This window comes from Oryx dammah, unplaced genomic scaffold (genome assembly GCF_014754425.2).
Source record: "Oryx dammah isolate SB20612 unplaced genomic scaffold, SCBI_Odam_1.1 HiC_scaffold_4, whole genome shotgun sequence".
In the NCBI taxonomy this organism is placed as follows: domain Eukaryota; kingdom Metazoa; phylum Chordata; class Mammalia; order Artiodactyla; family Bovidae; genus Oryx; species Oryx dammah.
In genome coordinates this window covers 49047495-49061081 of record NW_024070188.1, presented here as the reverse complement: position 1 = coordinate 49061081, position 13587 = coordinate 49047495, and positions in this window count along the sequence as shown.

Genomic DNA, 13587 nt, shown 5'->3' with positions numbered 1-13587 from the left:
AGAGTTTCTTTTACTTTTATGCTATTGGTTTCTAGTTTGCTCTCATCATGGTCAGTGAATTCACTTTGTATAATGTTGAATACTTTTAATTTGTTATGATTATGGTCTCTCTTGGTGAATGTTCCATATATACTTGAAAAGAATGCCTGATCAGCATTGGGTAAATATCAACTAAATCCACTTATTTGATGCTGGCCTTCAGTATTGCTGTTGCTATACTGATTCTGTGTCTATTAGTTCTGTTGGTCACTGAAAAGGATCAACAGAACAGTACTGGAGTTTCCAAATATAATTGTGGATTTGCTTATTTTTCTTTTTTTTTTCAGTTCTGTTAGTTTTTGTTTCATCCATTTTGATGAACTGATGCCAGATACACACATATTTTAGACTGTCTGCCTTCCCCCTGAATGGACCATTTTTTCTTTGTATCACCTTTTTCTTTATCTCTGGTACATTTACCTATCTAATATTAATAGGTTCACACCAGTTTTCTTCTAACTTATGTTTCAAAATGTATCTTTTTATCCTTTGACCATGAATTGTTATATCCACATATTGTTATACCAAAGTATGTTTCTTAAAGCCAGTGAATAGTCAGGTCACATTTTTTTTTAAATTCACTCTGACAATCTCTTTTAATTGATGCATTTTTACTATTTCATTTAGTGTAACTGTTTATATCTTTTTATTTAGGTGTGCCACTTTATTGATTGTTTTCTGATTTTTTTCTCAGTTTTTCATCCATCTGCTGAAAGTTTTTCTATTCTATTTTAATTTATCCTTTGTGCTTTCACTATATTTCTTTGCTTAACCTTTCATGATTTACTTAGAAGCAATATTTTACCACTTCAAATAAAACATAGAAACTTTGTTATATATGCATCCCCCCCTCACCTAATGTAGCTATGTCATATATGACATCTGCATACACTGAAAACGCCATCTTCAACAAATGTTTAAACTATTCTTTTATACATTTGCTTCCTTATAACTTTATAATCAGCTTGTCAATGTTTTTAAAACATTCATCTGGGATTTTAATTAGAATTGCAGTGAAATTATCACTATTTGGAGAATTACTGTTGCTTAATCAGATGGTGATTGCAGCCATGAAATTAAAAGACATTCACTCCTTGGAAGAAAAGTTATGACCAACCTAGATAGCATATTCAAAAGCAGAGACATTACTTTGCCAACAAAGGTCCGTCTAGTCAAGGCTATGGTTTTCTCAGTGGTCATGTATGGATGTGAGAGTTGGACTGTGAAGAAAGCTGAGTGCCGAAGAATTGATGCTTTTGAACTGTGGTGTTGGAGAAGACTCTTGAGAGTCCCTTGGACTGCAAGGAGATCCAACAAGTCCATTCTGAATGAGATCAGCCCTGGGATTTCTTTGGAGGGAATGATGCTGAAGCTGAAACTCCAGTGCTTTGGCCACCTCATGCGAAGAGTTGACTCACTGGAAAAAACTCTGATGCTGGGAGGGATTGAGGGCAGGAGGAGAAGGGGATGACAGAGGATGAGATGGCTGGATGGCATCACTGACTCAGTTCACTCAGTCTGAGTGAACTCGGGGAGTTGGTGATGGACAGGGAGGCCTGGCGTGCTGCGATACATAGGGTTGCAAAGAGTCGGACACGACTGAGCGACTGAACTGAACTGAACTTAATAAACTGTTTGACACATAAGAGATCCTCTGTTAATAATTGTTGAATGAATGAGCAGTTTGTATCACTGAGAGTTCCTAGAGATGAACATGATATGCCTTTCCATTTGATTATATATTTTAACTTCTCTTTTAAAAAACACTTAGTATATTCTTATGTCATAGCAATTCATCTGCACTTGAATTGCTCAAGTTGAGCCAACCACAGTACTCTGTCTCCCTGTCGTAACTGCTATGTCCAAGAATGGATATCTGATCCATGGTGCAACAACCAAGGTTTTCACCAGATTTAAAAATTCAAGACCATACACAGTGAAGCAGTTGTAGTTTTCCTGAGGTAATCAATGAACTTAATTGGGGGCCCTGTCACTCAGGACAGACATGGTGTTGTCCAATGTATGGGAAGACTCCAAAGGCAGGAGAGAGAGCCCTGTGGTCATTCTTTTCTTGGTTCCAGTTATTCTAGGAACCCAGCTGAACTTCTATTCTTCCAGCAAAAGAGTGACAAAATCATCCTTTCTAAGCTAATTTTGTTTCTGTCACTTAAAACCAAGAGTCTTAACTATCATAAATATCCATAACGATACAAAGAGGCTTATCTCTAACATAGCAATAAATATCAGTAGAGAAGCTTCTTTCATGAATAGGTAATGATTATTACCATAATTAGCAGCTAAATATTGATATATAAATGGTAGCTTTTAAGGTATTTGAGTACTTTAAAACTATTTTCAAAAGTCATTTAAGCATTTTCTTTTCAATCTTGTCCAACTTAATTAGCCTAGTGAATGGTAGATAATGCAGATCTATCAAAGATAAACTTCAGGCTACCCCTTGTCAAATTATCTAAAATCATGACTTAATTAAATATTATAGTGCTAAGTTTTTTCACAGAGATTTTCTAAAAATATGAAAAGTCTTACAAACAGCCAGGACTTAAAAATGACCTACTACTGATATCATATTCCACCAATGTCATTACTCAAAATGCTAAGTAAACCTTTAGCAGTTAATATTCTAGAACGACAAGGAAGAACTGAGTAAATTATACTGACATGGACGTTCATTGGCCTCCCTGTTCCCCATAACCAAAACTTGTTGTTTCCTCCTACAGTCAGAACCTTAAAGGTAGGCACAGCATTCTATTCCACTGTACATTCCAAGCGCCTAGGCATACTTCTAAACCTTCACAGATACTCAACAAATGCATATAATAGTAAAGTTGAGATGTAATAATTCTTCAACATTTTTCTGTATTTAGTAGTATATTACCAGTTTCCCAGAAGAGCTATAGGTCTCTTTGTGATCGATAATCTCATATGATAAAATTTTCTCCCTCTCCTAAGCTCCATAGTACACAGGAAAAAGAAACAGGACTCTTATTTCACTCCATCTAAATCAGTCTCGAATACCTGTAATGATGCCGTTCCTCAGACCTAGGTAGTAGGGAATTCAAGGCTAAAGCTGCATTCCTCCAACCCCCTTCAGTGCTTGACTTTGATCTTTTGCTCCTGAGCATTCAGCCATTTTAACAATTAATTCTGGCATATGGGATATCATAGTGATGACATTAAAGCACTAATGTTAAAATGTCAACAACTAATTTTTTTTCAATTCTGCTTACTTTTTCTTTTTTTAATCAACAGCCAGGTGAAGATCACAGGAATATATGATATAAAGATTAGGACCACAGCATTGTCAGTCACACCTGTGATTAAATCCTGAGCACGACTATGTACATTAAGCCGATATTGACTTAACCTCAGTAAGGCTCAACCTTGTCCTCTTCAGACGGGGACAAGATTAAATGAAGACATGTATTTAAAGTGCCAAGCATTGTGCCAGACCTGACACATGGAAAAAGCTTTTAAAAAGTTAAAGCTATTGCTTATTGCTAGAAGCTACTATAGGCTTTTAGAATCAGCAAAGCCTCTTTTCTTTTTGTCTTGGTATTTTTAATTCAAAGCTGTTTATTGAGTACCTTACCAAATTTGGAACACTAAGCAAAATATCTTGGAAATAGAAAGCTGTAAAATGCACGGAGTATGCCCGCTTGAGCTGATAATCCAAATATGGTGTTTTCCCACACAGTACATAGTGGAAAAACTACACATGAGGAGGGTAGATAGGAAGTGCCCCCCAAAAGCCACTGATCAGTTGATGGGGGGAGAGCACACACGTCTCAGAGAGACTTACGTGATATGCACTTAAGAGTTGTCCCACAAGTTCCCACTCTTTGCCCTACACCAGGAATATTCTTGACAGCTAAAAAGTAGCTGCTCTGAGAAAAAAATGCCAATCTGAGTAACTTGAGGGGTTTTTTCTGCTTCTGCTACTTATGATTCTACCACAGTGATATTTAATTGTACGGTATTCTTTCAGAACGTGTAACGGCACCCTTGCAAGTCTGCCTAATAGGTACTCATTAATTCAGCCAAGCTAAACGAACTGTAAATGAAACTGACAAATGCTATTATCCCACTTGCTGTATTTTTCTTTTTATATCCAGCAGAAGACAGTCTGAGGATCTCAGAACTCCTGACATGATGCAGGGAGCCAAATGGCCACAGATAATTAATGTGGAACTGATGCTGAATCCATTTCTCTTTCATCTTTAATGTGCAGTAAAAGCCACTGGAATATCAGTCCAAAGGCTTGGATTCAATAGTCTTGATGTCCCTTAAAAGATCTAGGATTTGATTATCCCATTCCTCTATCCTCCCCTTCCTGACCTGAGGCTGGCAGTGATAAAGTACCAGTGTTGTAGAGGAGAGCTAGCTTTCCATGCTCCTTGCTCTAGAGAGGGGTGAAGCTTCTTTTACCCATCTGGCTGAGTAGGCAGAGAGATGCTTTCCTAAAAGTTTCTGCCCTTGGGGATGTAGATGATATCAATATTATGAAATCCATGCTAGGCTTACACAGAATCAGAGTTTGTAGGTGACCATGGGACAAGTTTGGAGGACTTAGGGCCAGTCCCCTACCCATCTTAAAACACCAGGGCCTCAAGTTACACCATTGTTCTCCATATCTTCTCTTTGTATATCTTTGCATATATCTTCCATTTGCATTGTTGTTTAGTTGCTCAGTTGTGTCTTACTCTTTGTGACCCCCATGGATTCCTCTGCCAGGCTCCTCTGTCCATGGGGTTTCCCAGGCAAGAATACTGGAGTGGGTTGTCACTTCCTTCTCCAGGGGATCTTCCTGATCAAAGGATCGAACCCAGGTCTCCTGCATTGCAGGTGGATTCTTTACCCCTGAGCTACCAGGGAAGTACTTCTCTTTGCATATCTTCTTAATGCCTCTGAAAGTGAAAGTTGCTCAGTCGTGTCTGACTCTTTGCAACCCCTTGAACTATACAGTCTATGAATTCTCCAGGCCAGAATACTGGAGTGGATAGCCATTCCCTTCTCCAGGGGATCTTCGCAACCCAGGGATAGAACCCAGGTCTCCTGCATTACAGGCAGACTCTTTACCAGCTGAGCCACATGGGAAGCCCTCTTAATGCCTCTGGGAAAGGTAAAACATCACTGAAGTACTGTTATGCTCTATCATGTATCTGTTTATCAATATCCTTCTAATCATTGCCATCCTGTCTTCCTCTTGATCACAGACATCATTTATCAAGTACCTATTTTATCCCAGGCATACTGTATCTGGGCTAGAAATGGCAAGAACCCAAAGACTTAAACATAATTTTAAAATCACTTATAGCTTTACAGATAGAGCAGACAATTTTAAGTCATTTATCAAAATTCTTCAAGCTGAGCAAGGTATTTTTCACTGGTTAACCTCTAAATATCCAATTTTGTAGATTAGTACAAATAATATATATTGGGTCTTGAAATGCACTTTGTGCTTTTGTTTAACTGTAAATATGCCCATTATTCTGGGAATTCAGGAAGACATCTGCAGTGGTATGAATGTTTGTGACAGCCCCTGCCCCTGCCATCTGCCCCCCCACCCCGACACACAAAATTCATACGTTAAAATTCTAACGCCCAAAGTAATGATCTTAGGAATTGGGGCATTGGGGAGGTGATTAGATCATTAAGGGTGGAGCCCTCAGGAACAGGTCTAGTGCCTTTATAAAAGTGATCCCCCAAAGTTCCCTAGCCCCCTTCCACAAAGTGAGGACCAGTGAGAAGTTGGCAGTCTGCAATTGGGAAGAAGGCTGTCACCCTGCCATGCTGGCACCCTGATCTCGGTCTTCCAGGCTCCAGAACTGTGAGAAACAAATGTTTATAAATGTTTGCTATCTACAAGCCACCCAGTCTGTGATATTTTGTTACCACAGCCCCAAAAGGACTAAGACAGCTTCTAAGCAAACAGGAACATTGCACTATATGCATGTTTCTCTCCCAAGGAGCTGGGGAAACTGTCCAGGTTCCAAACAACCTTCTTGATGCTGACTGGCTCAGCACTCCACTTTGGCAGGGAAGAGTACTCTGCCTTCCAGACTGGCACGACCTCTCCTCAGATTTGGTTGTCCATGTGGCACACTTCTGGATGCCCACTTGGGACAGGGACAGGCTGGGAAAAGAAAGGAAAGACAGCCATCACACTTTTCCAGGGAAAGGAGATACTGTGAACGGTGGGGAAATCCCAGGTGGCGCAGTTGTAAAGAATCCATCTGCCAGTGCAGGAGACACAAAGGACACGGGTTCAATCCCTCGGCTGGGAAGATGCCATGGAGGAGGAAATGACAACCCACTCTAGTACTCTTGCCTGGAAAATCCCATGGAGAGAGAAGCCTGGCAGACTACAGTCTGTGGAGTCATAAGGAGTTCAAACTCGACTGAGCCCGCATGCACCCATGACTATGCTGTCACTTATGTATCTGTCTACCTATCTTTATCTGGAGATATATGCTGCAGTGTAGTTGTCTGCTCTGGTCACAGATCCTGGGGCAGAGATTTTAGTTGCAATGGTATTTTGTATAATCAGAATTGGACTGGCCAGCTTGATTTCATTGGCTCTCTGGGCCCTTTGGTACCCATCTAAGCTGCTTCCCATGAGCACCAGAAACACTACCTGTTCTGTGATTATACAGCCTAATGCCTGAGTTACTTTCAGCTTAATAATGACTTATTTTTTGAAACTACCTGTGGCCACCAGCAAGGATCTAAAATTCAAATATACTCAGTTGAAACGTATATACACTTACACAGCATAGAGCTTCAGTTCAGTTCAGTTCAGTTCAGTCACTCAGTCGTGTCCAACTCTTTGCAACCCCATGAATTGCAGCACGCCAGGCCTCCTTGTCCATCACCGACTCCCTGAGTTTACTCAAACTCATGTCCATCGAGTCGGTGATGCCATCCAGCCATCTCATCCTCTGTCGTCCCCTTCTCCTCCTACCCCCAGTCCCTCCCAGCATCAGGGTCTTTTCCAATGAGTCAACTCTTCTCATGAGGTGGCCAAAGTACTGGCATTTCAGCTTTAACATCAATCCTTCCAAAGAACACCCAGGACTGATCTCATTTAGAATGGACTGGTTGGATCTCCTTGCAGTCCAAGGGACTCTCAAGAGTCTTCTCCAACACCACAGTTCAAAAGCATCAATTCTTCAGCACTCAGCCTTCTTCACAGTCCAACTCTCACATCCATACATGACCACTGGAAAAACCATAGCCTTGACTAGACAGACCTTTGTTGGCAAAGTAATGTCTCTGCTTTTGAATATGCTATCTAGGTTGGTCATAACTTTTCTTCCAAGGAGTAAGCGTCTTTTAATTTCATGGCTGCAATCACCATATGCCCTGATTTTGGAGCCCCCAAAATAAAGTCTGACACTGTTTCCACTGTTTCCCCATCTATTCCCCATGAAGTGATGGGACCAGATTGCATGATCTTAGTTTTCTGAATGTTGAGCTTTAAGCCAACTTTTTCACTCTCCTCTTTCACTTTCATCAAGAAGCTCTTCAGTTCCTCTTCACTTTCTGCATAAGAGTGGTGTCATCTGCATATCTGAGGTTATGGATATTTCTCCCAGCAATCTTGATTCCAGCTTGTGCTTCTTCCAGCGCAGCGTTTCTCATGATGTACTCTGCAGATAAATTAAATAAGCAGGGTGACAACATACAGCTTTGATGTACTCCTTTTCCTATTTGGATCCAGTCTGTTGTTCCATGTCCAGTTCTAACTGTTGCTTCCTGACCTACATACAGCTTTCTCAAGAGGCAGGTCAGGTGGTCTAGTATTCCCATCTCTTTCAGAATTTTCCACAGTTTCTTGTGATCCACACAGTCAAAGGCTTTGGCATAGTCAATAAAGCAGAAATAGATGTTTTTCTGGAACTCTCTCACTTTTTCCATGATCCAGCGGATGTTGGCAATTTGCTCTCTGGTTCCTCTGCCTTTTCTAAAACCAGCTTGAACATCTGGAAGTTCACGGTTCACGTATTGCTGAAGCCTGGCTTGGAGAATTTTGAGCGTTACTTTATTAGCATGTGAGATGAGTGCAATTGTGCGGTAGTTTGAGCATTCTTTGGCATTGCCTTTCTTTGGGATTGGAATGAAAACTGACCTTTTCCAGTCCTGTGGCCACTGCTGAGTTTTCCAAATTTGCTGGCATATTGAGTGCAGCCTTGTCTTACTTAAAGTTACACTCCCTTCCAGTCCATAGCATGCCTAGCTATCTTCCCTGGTTTTCTTTTTTTTCCCAAAAACATATATTATCATCTGACATATTATATATCTCATTTGCTCATTAGTTTGTTTTCTGTGCCCTCAGCCCACTAGAAATAAACTCTGAGAGTAAAGAAATTATCTTGTGTTGACCATTGTGTCCTCAATTTATCATAATATATAGCACATGATAGGTGTTTAATAAATAATTACTGAGGAGATACATAAAAATTTTTTATAACTAATTGTTCTCTGAATACAAGTAGTATGATATGGATGGGAATTTTTTAAAGTACAGAAAAACACCAAGAAAAAAATAAAGCCATCACTTACAACATCACCAAATGTTAGTATTGTGGCATAGATATGTCCAGTGGTTTTTTTTCTCATTTTCTTCTGGACAGGGTTAGAATTGCATTGCACACACTGGCTTGTAATCTGTTTGTCACATGTGAGCACTTTCTCATATATTTTCTTCAATGGCACAGTATTTTTTTTAAGTACAGTTGATTTACAATATTGTGTTAGTTTCATGTGTATAGCAAAGTAATTTAGTCAGATATGTATTTTTTCAAGATTATTTTCCATTATAGGTTATTATAAGGTATTGAATATCGTTTCCTGTGCTATACAGTAAATCCTTGCTCCCTTTCCACTCTGGTAACCATATGTTTATTTTCTATGTCTGTGAATCTGTTTTTGTTTTGTACATAGATACATATGCATTATTTTTTGGATTCCACATGTAAGTGATATCATATAGTATTTGTCTTTGTCTGACTTACTTCACAAAGTGCAATACTCTCTAGGGCCACCCATGTTGCTGCAAACATCAAGATTTCATTCTTTTTTATAGCTGAGTAATATTACATTGTGTGTATATGTGTGTATATATACCAAACCTTCTTTATCCGTTCATCTATTGATGGACCCTTAAGTTGCTTTCACGTCTTGGCTACTTAACTACTGTAAATAATGCCACTGCTTAGTATTAATGCCTGCATAATATTCTGTGGCATAGTCATATCATAATGCTTTTATTTAATCATTTGTTGACTATTGGTTTATTATGGGAGACTTTTTTGAAAATCCCCTCCTCTGCCATGTATTTTACTCTGCCTTTCTATAAGAGGCATGTGGGATGAATAAGCTAAGACAATTTCTAATATTCTCAAGCAAGATTTGCATAGATCATGTGCATCATCCTAGAGATAGCTTGCATAAATGCCTTGAAGCAGATATTGTCTGCAAATCCCATGCTTAAACGTTCCTCTTTGTTGAAGAAAGCTTGCTTGGCCACGTGATTGCTTACTTTTAAATTTTGTAATAAAAGAAGGGGAAATCTTCCTTTGGATATCCCAAATGAGATAAGAGACCTTCCCTTACTTTCTGTTTAAGGAAAAGCAATAGCCTAAGTAAAGGGATCAAATCACCGTCACTTTGCCCCTGACAGTGGCTGCTACAGGCTTGGGGAGAACCAACCAAGCCTCGGTCAACCTTGCCAAGGTCACCTCCATCACTAGGAGAGGCTATCTAGGGCCCAGGACCACAAAGATAAGATAGATTCAGACTCTGGGCCAAGGACAGGGGTAATCCAGATGAACTCCTTGTTACTGGATATTGCTGTACATCACATCTTAAAGGGAGTAAAAGATTTTAAGGGGGTCTATGTCTGCTCATGCGTGTTCAGTCGCCCAGTCATGTCTGACTCTTTGAGACCCCATGGACTATAGCTCACCAAACTCTTCTGTTCATGGAATTTTTCAGGCAAGAATACTGACGTGGATTGCCAGGGGATCTTCCCAACCCAGGGATCACACCTGCATTTCCTAAGTGTTCTGCACTGGCAGGCAGATTCTTACTGCTGAGCCACCTTGGAAGCCCCTATGTCTGCTAGGGTCCTGCAATTTCCATGTGCTCCTATCAAAAAAAAAAAAAGCGATCTTACCGAGAGAAGAAATGATTCCCAATTTTAGCAGCTCTCTAATGGGATGGTTTCTAATTTTTCATATTTAAAAATAGTGCTGCTTGATTTTCTTTGTTATACATTTTTGTGCACATCTATGATTGTTTTATTAGCGTAGGTTCCTGGAAGATGAATTAATAGGTACAAGGATACTGAGGATTTTTTTATATGAACCATATTTCAAGTCTTTATAAATTTGTTACAAAATTGCTTCTGTTTGTGTTTTGGGTTTTTTTGGCCATGAGGCATGTGCCAGGGATTGAACCCACATTCCCTGCATTGGAAGGCAAAGTCCCAACAACTGGACTACAAAGGAAGTCTCAATATTGAGGTTTTTAAGGCTTTTCATCATATGTGAATGTGTCCTCAGAAAGTTTATGTCAATATTGCCACCACCAACAACTGAAGAACACCTCTTTCCTGAACAATATTGTCAGTTATCTTTTTGGAGAAAAAAAGTTAAGCATATCTTTGTATTTATTTAAAAGGTTGGTAGACAGGTTTAAGGCTGCCCTGATGAATATTCCTGGAATGCAGGAGACTCAGGTTCAGTCTCTGAGTCTGGAAGATCCCCTGGAGAAGGAAATGGCAACTCACGCACTTGGAAAATTCCATGGACGCTGGAGCCTGGTGGGCTACAATCCACAGGGTAGCAGAGTCCTACACAACTGAATGCAGATGCAGTGACAGCTTTAAACTCATTTCACAGAATCCTTTCTCTAAAAATGGGCTTGGTAGGCCTCAGATGAAATTGTGATGAGATTTTAGAGCATGTTACAATTGGCATTCCCAGATTTCCAGAAGAACCCATTAGAAGCCTTTGTCTCTGGTCTCATGCTCTATCTTTGAAACATTTCCCTCTTATTTATATATACTTCCAAGAAAGGTAAAAATCAAATTCTAAAAGTAATAGTTAATTAAAAAAATAAATCAAAGCATGACTATGCTGTTATAGACAAACCAAAATCTAAGAACTTAGGTTTGGGGGCCGAACATAAAAATTTTCTACGGACAGTACTATAAGATTCTTCCTTACACTCATGAAATAGGGACTGCATTTGTAGTCCAATTTTCCTGAAGAATTTTGCAAAACGCCATATTTTAAACAACACAAGTACGTTTATTTTTCTGGGAAAACCCCAAGAACTATGAATCTCAGCTTTTAAAAGGGGTATGTAGATGTTTGAAGCCAGTGTCAATCAAATGACCAGAGAATCTTTTTGCTCTGCATTTGCCCTCTTAGAGGTTGGTGGGGAGTTCAAATTTGTCCAGCCGTCTTGTTGCTTTTTGGCATACATGCATGCTGGCAGTCTTTCTCTTTGCCTCATCAGCCCCAGCTTGAACATTCACAAGAGGCTGACTTTTCCCTATACCTCCTCTGAGATGGTCTGAATCAAACTTGGACTAATTTAAGACTTATTTTATCTGTTAAATAAAATTGCACGTCTCAAATCCTATGTTTTGGGGTTTCAGTTAGTAAAGCTTTGATATCTTTCATTTGGTTTGGATCTTTGCTGTATCATTTTATTGAGGATTAAAAATATCTTTAATTAGTGTATCTGAAGCTACCATTCATTCGGTTTTCCAAAATTTTAACCTGTCTTATTTGCATCCAGGACCTGGAAGGCTGTCCCTCACATGATGAGCTTCTTCATTCTACCAATCTCAGTTTAGGAATGTGGTGTAAAGAGTTTAAAATGCCCATTCACTGACTCAAGGAGAGCAGGGCAACCCACTCCAGTATTCTTGCCTGGAGAATCCCATGGACAGAGTTGCCTGGCGGGCTACAGTCCATACGTCACAAAGAGTTGAACATGACTGAAGCAACTGAGCAAAGCACAGCACAGCATCTCCTGACTTACAACCTCAAATTCACAGAAAGTCTCTAACAATATTGTGATCTGAAAGATGCTATCCACCAAAAACATTGACCTGAAACTCCAACTATGCTTTTGTATTTCTTTGTCTATGACATACTCACCAGAAATTAAAGAGAAAGTCTTGCCTTTGATGATAACATATTAGTGATTAGTGTTTAATAGATTGTCATTTTAATTAAGCAGAAACTTAATGGGAAAATATGAATATTTTGAAGAGGGTAGGAGCCAGAGTACAGGAAGCACAGGTCCAAATGAAAAGCTGCAATGAACTCTCAGGACAACCCCTCAGACAGGGGCAAGCATAACACAAATAGTCACAATGTCCACCTCTTATTGAGAACATAGTGCATTTCAGGAAAGCTACAAACTTATTGTATTTTATTCAAATTCATACAGCATTATGATCTCTCTGGTGATTACTGTCTAGTTAGAGGTGGAGAAACTGGGGCTCAGCAAAGCCCAAGAAGTGGCCCAGCTTTAAGGTGCCAGTATCTATGGGAGCTGAACCAGGGGTGGTGCTGCCTGGCCCATCACCACCATCACATGTTCTTTCTATTGGTCACTGTCACCCTGAGTGGGGGGAAAGAGGCATAGGGGAAGGGGAGGCTCCTGAATATAAACAGTTCACAATGCCTAGCATCATCTCTGCCTAAGACTACCATCCAGGACATTTAGCATTTAAAAATTTATAAAACATTTTTATTGGAGTATAGTTGATTTACAATGTTATGTTAATTTCTGCTGTACAGCAGAGTGGTACAGTTATACATATATGTATATCCATTCTTTTTTAGATTTTTTCCTCAAATAGGACATTATAGCGTATTAAGTAGAGTTCCCTGTGCTACACAGTAGGTCCTTATTAGTTATCTATTTTATATATTGTAGTGTGTATGTCAGTCCCAATCTCCCAAATTACCTCTACCCCCTTTTCTCCCCTGGTGACCATAGGTTGGTTTTTTACATCTGTGGCTCTATTTCTGTTTTGTAAATAAGTTCATTTGTACCATTTTTTTAGATTCCACATATAGACAATTGTCATGATATCTGTCTTTCCCTATCTGGATTACTTCATTCAGTATGACAATCTCTAGATCTACCCATGTTGCTGCAAATGACATTATTTCATTCTTTTTTATGGCTGAGTAATATTCCATAGTATGTATGTACCACGTCTTCTTTATCCATTCCTCTGTTGATGGACATTTAGGTTGCTTCCACGCCCTGGCTGTTGTAAATAGTGCTGCAGTAAAGACTGGGGTGCATGTATCTTTTTGAATTCTGGTTTTCTCCAAAATTAAAGAAATATTTTTTAATCAACTAAAAACAAGAATTTAATTCATGTAACTTTCAATGCTTTGTAGATCATGAGATTTAGTGTAACCTAATATAAAGTGAAATTACATGTTTTTCAGATCCAATATTCTTTTGGAGGCAGATGTAAAAGCATGA